The 10,614-nt window shown below is 45.1% G+C and overlaps 2 non-coding genes across 2 annotated transcripts; both read right to left on the minus strand.

Annotated features, from left to right (window-relative positions):
* Positions 1–4,500: 4,500 nt before the first annotated feature.
* On the minus strand, positions 4,501–4,692 carry LOC144764433 (U2 spliceosomal RNA). Its single transcript, XR_013596540.1, has one exon. It is a non-coding gene; the product is annotated as a U2 spliceosomal RNA (small nuclear RNA).
* A 1,490-nt stretch (positions 4,693–6,182) lies between these two features.
* Positions 6,183–6,374, minus strand: LOC144764366 (U2 spliceosomal RNA). Its single transcript, XR_013596519.1, has one exon. It is a non-coding gene; the product is annotated as a U2 spliceosomal RNA (small nuclear RNA).
* Positions 6,375–10,614: the final 4,240 nt, after the last annotated feature.

A 10,614-nucleotide genomic window follows, 5' to 3' on the forward strand; every position in this document is an offset into this window, starting at 1 on the left:
GGGAAAGCTGCCACCGCCCACACCGCGCCCGGAGGCGCTTAAGTTTGGAGAGAGCCCCCGCGTCGCGGGACCGCGCGCGGGCTAAGCCCGGGCAAAGGGCGGGTCCTCTGTGGCCCTCTGGAGGCCAGAGGAGGACGGGACGGGCCACCCCCCTTGGTTCCCCACGACAGAAGGAGGTAAAATAGACTCATCTATACACAGCTACTTTCGCTTCATACCCAAGGGGCACTATTATGTGAAACATTGGACATCTTAAGTGCTGTTGCCATTCTCATTACAAACCTGAGAAAAACTACTACATCATGACTTGTAAGGGGGTGCCCAAATATACAATCCCTCAGAGGGTTTCGCGCAAGGGGACACTGGACCACTATGTGAACAGGGCAACACCTCCCATTGCTTGTGAACTAGAGAGTCCAGTACGATGCCCGTCCACCGAGAGCATACCTAGTATGAGATCTCCTCGACAGACAACGGACCAAGCAGAAATTCCATCTTGGTTAGAGGAACTAAACTTTCTATGTAAATCTACGTTTGTTCCTGTGGAGGCAGGAAGTATGCGGACTAGAACTCCCAGCACTCCTACCTGCTCCACAGATAACACAAGTCCCAAGACTATTACCCTCTCCCAACCAAATGTAAGATTGTCGGGTACTCCCCCCTTATCACCAGTAAAAGCTATTAGGCAACCTTTAGTGTCTCCGCAGGTTTCCTCCACTAAAAGAAAGAGAGCAGAGGCTAACCACACAGGGAGCCAACCTAAACAACAAAAGCTGCACCTAAGCCCACCAACGCCTATCACTACCACCCCAAAACCCTCTAGGGTACTTGCTAACCCAGATTCTCCTGTACCCCCTATTCAGCCAACACTCTTGGCCCAAATTGCAAATATGGTTAAATCCGTAATATCCCCCTTGCTAGAAAAAATAAACAACTTAGGGGACAGGCTGACAGGTTTAGAGGAAATGATTAAAGCCAATTCGCCACACTTAAAAAGCATGGGAGGCCTCAGCCACCCACAGTCTTTAGTTGACAGGGAAGTGCCCAAAACAACTGCATGTTGTAACACTGTTAAAAATCACCCTGTAGTAGCGCAGATGCGAACCTCAAACACTCTGAAGGCTCTAATAAAACCCCCAATAGCACTGAGCACCTCCCCCAGAGTAGGGTTGAATAAAGATCCCACATCCCATAAGGAGAGAGCTGTAAACCGTGGCATTATGACACAAAAAGCTAATCATATACACTTACCGCCAGAGGCCGCTCCATTTGTGTGTATACTTTCGGGAGTGCCAGCACTCACAAATGGAAAATCGGAAAAACAAGAGGATCTAAGAAATAAGGTTGTGTTTTGGTTATCCAAAAACAGACCCCTACCTGCTAACATCGATGGTAGAATAGCAAGTGTCAAAAGGGTGGGCTGGCTGGGTCCCCTTCGTAAAGATATACCAGGTGACCTAGTTTTAGTCAACTTCAGGAACAAACACGTTGTCCAACACCTACACAACTGGCAGCCAAGAATAGGAGATGGCCCCATATCCACCTGGGATTTTCGTGATTTTTACCCGAGAGCATCATTCTTCCCCCCTCTGAAACCATATGTAGTGAGTAACCGTTCCCTGGGTAGAAGTAGTCTTGTCTCAAGTGGTTATACCATTCCCACCCTCAATCGTTTTGACATAATTTCGGTCTAATTCTGATGAACTGAACAGATACGGTCATTACCTTAAATGAAATTGTTTTCTCTTCTTTTCCAACATGTAATGAATGATCCTAATTTTTCCAATCAATATGGATAATTTGAAATGCGTATCCATAGGGAAAACTTGTATTTTATATTGTAAAGTAAATTTTAATGCCTTGTTGTTTTATGCTTTTATGGTTATACATTCTAACCAAATAAAGTACTTGATTGATTGATACTTTTTTGCAGTTGTCTCAGCGTAGATTTGTCAGGAGGGTAGATCATGGTGGAGTACAAAATCAGTGGAAGTATAACAGCTTTGATAACCATGACCTTCCCGGTCATTGATAATGATCTAGTTTTCCACAAGCTCACTTTTTGTGCTATTTTTTGTTGTACTGGCGGCCAATTGGCTTGATCTTCCGTGTCTTCTGAGAAAAGGATTCCCAGAATTTTTGTAGGTTTCCTGGTCGTCTTTACATCCAGCTTGGCCATGTTGTCCCATTTGCCTATAATAAGGCACTTGCTTTTTTCTATGTTCAGGGACAGCCCTGAAGCCTGTGCAAAGAGTTTGGAGTGTAAGAGGACCCTCCTGGCAGAAGCGGGGTCTGGGCATAGTACTGTCACATCATCCATATAAGCTATGCAATTTGCTACTTCCCCGCTAACACCTGAGACAAAAATCCCCTTGATGATTTTGTCCTTCCTAAGGGTGGCTAGTAGGGGTTCTAGGGCACATATGAACAGTGCTGGTGACAGGGGGCCTCCCTGTCGTACTCCTGACTTGATCTGTACATTTTGAGTGAAGTGCCCGTTTACCAGTATCCTGCTGGTGGCGTTTGAATATAACATGGAGATTGTTTTAAGAAATGATGGGGGGAAGCCCATGGTTTGTAACACCTTGAAGAGGTATTCGTGAGACACGCTGTCGAAAGCTTTTTGGAGGTCCAGTGAGCGAACCCCCAGTGAGTTATTTTCCTCTTGTGTGCTCATTATGGCATCCCTAAGTGTGATCAGGCTATCCCATATTTTACTCCCTGGGACTGCGCATGTTTGGTCTGGGTGGATCAGTGTTTTTAGTTCCTTTTTAACTCTGTTCGTGACACATTTGCTTAGGATCTTGTTATCTACATTTAGCAAGGTGATAGGCCTCCAATTTTTGATTTTGTTTGGGTCTCCTTTTTTGTATATCAAAGTTACTGCCCCTGGTTGAAAGCGGGTAGGAATTGTTTTTTTTCTAGACTTTCTTTGATCATGTTGCGGTGATCGCCTGCCAGCTCTTTCCAAAAAGTTTTGTAGAGCTCCCATGGTAGGCCGTCTTGCCCTGGTGCAGAGTTCTTTGGGGCTTTTTCTATTACTTGTAGATATTCTTGTCCTTGTAGGGTGTTTTCTAAATATGTCCTTTCTTCTTCTGATAGCCCTAGTTCGTAGCTGGCGAGCAGATTATCGCAGGCTATCTTGTCTGTTCTTGCCTCAGAGAAGAGCTCTGTGTAGAATTTGTGTACTATGTCACAGATTTCCTCCTGTTCTTTTTTGAGGGAGTTAGTGGAGTCGTGTAGGCTATCTATTGTTTTGTGGTTGCTTTTGGCTTTTTAAAAAAAGAAAGAGTTGCATCTCTCATCTTGTTCGTATTTTTGGACTCGCGAATTAAAAATAGTTACCTTCCCTTTCCTAAGTAGCCAGTTTTTAATCTTGCTTTTTGTTTTCCTTATGTCCTGAGACACCTGGACTCCTGTGTCTTGTAGTTATATTTGGCATGTGAGTAGCTCTTGTAGTTCTTTGAATTCCTCCCTTATCTCCCTGGCTTTTTCCCTGCCTTTTGTGGAGAAAAATTGCTTAGCCTTAGTTTTGGTGTCCACCCACCATTCCTGTCCGGGGTCTTCCCTGGCACTGTCGCTGGCCGGCCTATCGCCTCTTTTTCTGACTCCCAGCAAGAGCTCAGCATGTGCCGGTGGAAAGGAGGCCCCGGCCTCAGGCCTTCTCCGGACTCCCAGAGTCCTCCTCGGCTGTCGCCTCAATAGGCGTCACTTAGCATACCCACGTTGTCCTCTTTCTAGTATTTGCATGCCCCGCCCCTTCCTGCGCACTGCTTCCAGCCGGCTGGCCAGAAAGCCTTGCAACCAGGGGTGATGGGAATCAGCCCAGGATGCCTTGGACAGCTCCCTGACCGGAAATGGACGGCCCCTCACCCTCGCTTGCCGGGGACACTGCTCCCCTGCAGCTTAAGGCCTATAGATAAGGCTTGCCCGTTCGGGGCTGTTCGGGGACGGGCGGGGCGGGCAGAGAAGGAAAAGGACTCTGTATTTTTCTTCTTGCTCAGAGAAGCCAAGGGCAGTGTCCACTTCTCTGCCAGCCTGCATGCCAGCCAGCCTGCCTGCCTTCCTGCCTGCCTCCCTCCCTCCCTCTCTCCCTCCATCCATCCATCCTACTGACTTGCTGGGAACCTTCTTCCATTCGTTCCCCAGTGAAATGGATCCAAAACCAATGAAAGTCTGCTGCTGGAAAAACAGTATTTTTCCGATGTTTGCCTTCTTTTCAAAAAGTCTAGCGTAGCGTCTGGATGGAGAAGGGGAAGAAAAAAAAAAAGAGAGAAAAAAGTTTGAAAAACACGAAAAATAAATAAATAAATAACGCACGGCCCGGTGGCCGCAAAGTGGCAAATAAGTAAAATAAAAATACATAAATATGGCAAAACACGGTGACCAGTTTGCTTTTATTCACACGCAAACACAATAGCGCCACTTTACAGGGTTTGGTAGTGAAGCGCTACTTTCGTTTTCTCGTCTATTTTTCAACAGCATTGTTTTCCCCGGGTGGGGAAGTGCACCATTCCTGGAGGTACTGCAATACCGGGTTGATGCGTGGAATGGACAGAGCAAGCTCCTATTCCATCTCCCTGTTCCAAAAATCAATTTAATATATGGTCCCCAGATAGAGGACGTATCAGATATTAAACTGATAAGAACAGATTTTTTTTTTTTTATCCTACCCGTCACACCCTCAGTTAGCCGGTCGGGCCGGTCTGCCACACCCGCCGGCCTCACCCTTCAACCCAGCCGTCTTGCCTGGCTTACTAGCCCAGGGGGGGTACTAGGCATGGCTTATCCTTTCAACCAACCCCGGTCTGTCCTGCTGCTACCTCCATCCAGCAGCGGACCAGCCCAGCTGAAAGCGGGGAACCAATCCGCAGACAGCCATCAGCCGGTCAGCCTTGCGCTGGTCGGACCTAGGAGGGTTCGCCTGGACAGGGGGGGCGACTTAGCCTTCCAGCCATGCCATTCTGCCCTGCCGTTCTGCCAAGGTCATCAGCCCGGTCGTCAGACAAAGCCGGTCTGCACAGCAGCCGAGCCAAGCCTGCTGACCTACGAAAAAAATCACTATTCAGCCGGCCTGCCAGTCAGCCCTCTTTAGAGGGGCCGCCCAACAGTCCCGCCGTCCAGCTACTAAAAACGTTATGACATTGCTGTCATTCCTCGTCACGTTACCGTCATATCATTTAACCGTGCTGAGAGTTTCATTGCCACACGAAGTGCAATGAATACATCTCAGCTGACCGTTCTCCCTCTCTTAGCCAAAAGGCTGAGAAGCGATAACCAGAATGGTGCCAGAATGAACGCCTTCCGAAGATATCCACCTGGCTGACCCGGACCGGGGTCTTCCCTTGCACCGTCGCTGGCCGCCCTTTCGCCTCTTTTTCCGACTCCCAGCAAGAGCTCAGCCTGTGCCGGTGGAAAGGAGGCCCCGCTCCCAGAGTCCTCCTCGGCTGGCGCCTCATTAGGCGTCACTTAGCATACCCGCGTTGCCCTCTTTCTAGTATTTGCATGCCCCGCCCCTTCCTGCGCACTGCTTCCAGCCGGCTGGACGGAAAGCCTGGCAGCCAGGGGATGCTGGGAATCAGGCCAGGATGCCCTGGACAGCTCCCTGACCGCAAGTAGCCGGCCCCTCGCATGCCTGTGTCACTGTTCCCCTGCAGACTGAGGCCTATAGATAAGGCTTGGACGTTCGTGGCCGTTCGGGGCGGGCAGAGAAGGAAAAGGACCCTGTATTTTTCTTCTTGCTCAGAGAAGCCAAGGGCAGTGTCCACTTCTCTGCCAGCCTGCCTGCCTCCCTCTCTCCCTCCTACTGACTTGCCGGGAACCTTCTTCCATTAGTTCCCCAGTGAAATGGATCCAAAACCAATGAAAGTCTGCTGCTGGAAAAAAAGTATTTTTCCGATGTTTGTCTTCTTTTCAAAAAGTGCAGCGTCTGGATGGAGAAGGGGGAAAAAAAAGAGAGAAAAAAGTTTGAAAAACACGAAAAATAAATAAATAAATAACGCACGGCCCGGTGGCCGCAAAGTGGCAAATAAGTAAAATAAATACATAAATAAGGCAAGACACGGTGACCAGTTTGCTTTTATTCACACGCAAATACAATAGCGCCACTTTACAGGGTTTGGTAGTGAAGCGCTACTTTCGTTTTCTCGTCTATTTTTCAACAGCATTGTTTTCCCCGGGTGGGGAAGTGCACCATTCCTGGAGGTACTGCAATACCAGGTTGATGCGTGGAGTGAACAGAGCAAGCTCCTATTCCATCTCCCTGTTCCAAAAATCAATTTAATATATGGTCCCCAGATATAGGACGTATCAGATATTAAACTGATAAGAACAGATTTATTTTTTTTTAAATATACTTTATTTAGAAAAACTTTTTTGTCATAGGTACATGTTAACCAATCCCATTCTGGGTGGCATACTTTTTAACTGGACTAGGTGTTGCACGCAGGCAGAGACCTGTCAGTTTTCCATCTAGATATGTTTCATTGTAAGAGAACACTTTTATGCTAAAGTGTTTTCCTAAGTATTTTTAATTTACCTATTCTGCCCACTTTTTTTGTTTCCATATTTTTTCTGCGTTTTGTTTGCCTTGTTTTTTAATGTCCACATAATAAAAAAACATTATTTTATCCAGTGCAATGTTTATACAATCTTTGGTGGAGAAGGTCTTGTGTTGGTAGACTCCTAGGTTTCTTGTTGTCCATAAACTTTCTTTCACACATGATATGATTTTCAGCAGTAGGTTGTGTTTGTCTTTGGTACATGTGGGGAAGCCATACAGGATGAGTTCATAGTTTATGTTGTTTTGTCCTGTGATCCCTTTTATCAGGGGACCTATGGTTTTCCACGTTTGCTGTGCAAAGTAGCAGTTCCAGAGGAAATGGAGTACTGATTCCTCCGCTGTACAATTGTCTCTTGGGTATGTGGATTCCTTTGCTAGTCCTCTCTTATGTTGGAAGCTTTTTACTGGTAAAGCTTTGTGGATGGTCAGCCATGCCAGGTCCTTTTGACTATTGGTGATCTCCTTACTGTTCGCCATTGTCCTTGCTTTTTTGGAGAGTTTTTCATTGAGGTTGTTTGCAGGTGTCATAATTTCTTTGTCTTGTATGACTTCTTTCAGGGCTATTCTGTGTATGAAGTCCTCTGGTTTTGGTTGTATTTTCTTCATGTTTTTCAGAAAATCATCAATAATGTTATACATTTTTGGTGGGACAAAAGCTGTGGGCAGTCTGTTATCTTGTTCTAAGAGTTTTGCTGTTCTAAAAATGTTTGCAGCTCCATATCTGATGAAGTGTGCTGCAATGTTTCTTTTTTATCTAATTGCGTTTAGGCATAAGCTGGTGTATGTGACAAGGAAGAAGTGGTATAAGTTTGGCACTCCCTTGCCCCCATTTTCTAAGCTTTTGTAGACTATCTCTCTTTTAAGTTTTTCCATTTTGGAGGACCAGAAAAAGTCAAAAATTGTGTTTTGCAGACTCTTGAGTGTCTCTTTGGAGGGAGGAAAGATCACTGCATAGTATAGCATCAGAGGGAGTAGGACCGCTTTAATTACCAGTATTTTTCCTACCAGGCTTAAGGATCTACTTTTCCATAGACCAATTTTTTGGTTTATCTTATTTTTGACTTCTGTCCAGTTGTCTTCTCCTGAAGTGTCCTCTGAGAACCTGACTCCTAGTATCTTTGTTGGTTGTTTGGTGGTTTTTACTGGTATTTTTGCCAAGTTGTTCCAATTCCCTACTGTAAGGCAGGTTGTTTTGTCTAGATTTAGTTGTAGTCCTGATGCTTGTGCAAAGATGTTGCAGTGTAGGATTGTTCTTGAGACTGACTGTGGATCTGGGCATAATATTGTTATATCATCCATATAGGCTATGCATTTTGCTTTATTTCCTCCCGCCCCCGGGACGAAGATTCCTTTTATTACCTTTCTTTTCTCAGGGTTGCTAGGAGTGGTTCTAGGGTGCAGATGAAGAGTGCTGGTGATAGTGGGCAACCCTGTCTGACTCCTGTGCCTATTTGTACTTCTTTGGAGAGGTGGTTATTTATCTGGAATGCGCTGGAGGCGTTAGAGTATAGTAGTCTTATTATCTTAGTGAATCCTGGTGGGAAGCCCATATGGTGGAGGACTTTAAACATGTATTCGTGGGAGACGCTATCAAAGGCCTTTTGGAGGTCAAGTGATAGGACTCCTAGTGGGGAGTTTTTTTCCAGTGCCATCCAGATAGCATCTCTTATCGTGATCATGCTGTCCCATGATTTCCTACCAGGGACCGCACAGGTTTGGTCTGGGTGGATGACTGCTTTGAGCACCTTTTTAATTCTGTTTGTCATCAGTTTGCTTAGTATTTTCCTGTCTACATTTAATAGTGTAATGGGTCTCCAATTTTCCAGGCATTCTTTGTCACCTTTTTTATATATTAGGGTTACTACTCCTTCCAGGAAGGATGGTGGGAGTATTTTTTCTTCAGTTGCTTTGTTGAGCATTTCAATAAAATCTCTTGCTATTGTATCCCAGAAGGTTTTGTAGAATTCCCAGGGTAGGCCGTCTTTCCCTGGGGCAGAGTTTTTTGGTGTCTGGGCGAGTGCTTCTAAGAATTCCTGACCTTCAAAGGGTTTTTCTAGGAAAGATTTTGCTTCTTTTGTCAAGTTCCCTTCTAAGTTTTGTAGGAAGCCATTTCCTGTATCTTCCGCTATATCTTTTTTTTGGTATAGGTTATTGTAGAATTCTGCTGTTATTTCTAGTAGTTCCTCTATTTTATTTGTTGTTATTCCATTTTTATCTTTTAGGCCTGGGATATTTTGTTGGGCTTGCGCTGCTTTTTTGAAGAAAAAAGTGTTGCATTTTTCCCCTTCTTCGTATTCTTTTACTCTTGAGTTAAAGATGGTCTCTCTGCCTTTTTGTAGGTACCATTTTCTTATGTTTTCCCTAGTTTTTAACATCTCTACCTTTACTTGTACTCCTGCGTCTTGCAGTTCTATTAGTAAGGCTAGTTTCTCTTGGTGGTTTTTAAAGTCAGCTCTTTGTTGGGCTGCTCTCTCTCTTCCTATGTTTGAGAAGAAGGTTCTAGTTTGTTTTTTTACAAATTCCCACCATAGGGTGAGGTTTTGGAAGTTTTTCTTTTGTTTTTCTCATTTGTTATATTGTATTTGGAATGCTGTTTGTATTTCTTCCTCAGATAGAGTTGAGGTGTTTAGCTTCCAATAGATTTTCCCTTTTTGGGATGCTTGAGGTAATTGGCATTCTGTTATGACCGTTAAGCAAGATGGCATGGCGTCAGTAGGAGCGGTCGCTGACTGAGCTCTCTCCTACCCCTGGAAGCTCTGCGTGAGAGCAAAGGAGAATCAAGGGAGAAATAAAGTGAAATAATTCGGAGTAGACTGGAATGGCTTTTTCCTCGAGCACGGAGTAGCGGAGTAGCGGATGACTTGCTTGGAGAACTAACGAAGGGGAACATCGCCAAAAACATTGCCAAAAAAAGAAAGCTCATCCATTATGATTCAACCGCAGCTACTGTGTGAAGCTGTGTGATGCTGTGTGGCTGTGTGGAGGTAATTGGACCAACGCAAATCATCGGCATCCTATCGAGGAGGGAAAAAGCTAAAGACTTGTAGACATTGTAGACATCATCGACTGCCTTTTTTACCCTCGCTCCTTCCACGTTATTTGCTGCTTCCTCTTGTTAATTAATACAAGTACTTTGTCTTATGGGTCTGCACGACTGAAGTTGAAAGGTGAGGAGCGGGCATAGGGTGGTGGCAACATATTTGTGGATTTCTATGATGGATCTCTGACGGCTGAAATAGCGCGGATTTACCCGGCCTCTCATCAAAAGCATTAGTACTGGCAGCTGGGTGCTCGAGAGGGGGAGACCTGGGGCTTTGAGCTCAGCGACGTGTCAGTCAGAATTAAATCATTTGAGTAAACACAGAGCTACAAGTAATAAACTCAGCAAAGGCGTGTGAAAACGCTAAAAAAGAAAAAGAAAAAAGACATTTACCTCTGCTCGGCTCTACTGCTCTGTTCAGGTCAGCCGGGAGCCCGGAAGGGGTCTGATTTCTGATTTCTGTCACGGTCTCGTCTGCCAATCACTTGGTTGGAGGCTGACAGTGGCTATTTGGGCTTAGGAAACTTTTAAAAAAAAACGGACTTTGTTCTTAAAGCCCCATATCCATATATTTTTTTCTCAGGAAAACTAAAAAAAACGGACTTTGTTCTTAAAGTCCCACATCCACATAATTTTCTCTCTCACTCTATAATGAGAGAAGAGCCTCGATGGAAATTCCAAAAACACCTTTATAGGCATCTGAACATTGCTGTACGAAAGCGGCTGGGTGGGAAGAAGATTAAATTCGATCTGCCACGCGCTAAAAGGACCATAGAGGTAACAGTAACAGTCATAGCGACCCAGGGCGCTGTCAAGGATCTACAAGGGCAGCAGCCACAAACAAAACGAAATAAAAAAGATCCTGAGCTTAATCGCCAAGTAAAAGGGCTTGATCAACATATAATTCTGAATATTTGGAATATTACAAACGTACCAAAACTGGTATAACTGACAAACTCTGGGCAGGAATCAACCTTTCCATATGCAACCCAGGTAAAAGCAACTAAGCAAA

This window comes from Lissotriton helveticus, chromosome 6, assembly GCF_964261635.1.
Source record: "Lissotriton helveticus chromosome 6, aLisHel1.1, whole genome shotgun sequence".
Taxonomy (NCBI): Eukaryota; Metazoa; Chordata; class Amphibia; order Caudata; family Salamandridae; genus Lissotriton; species Lissotriton helveticus.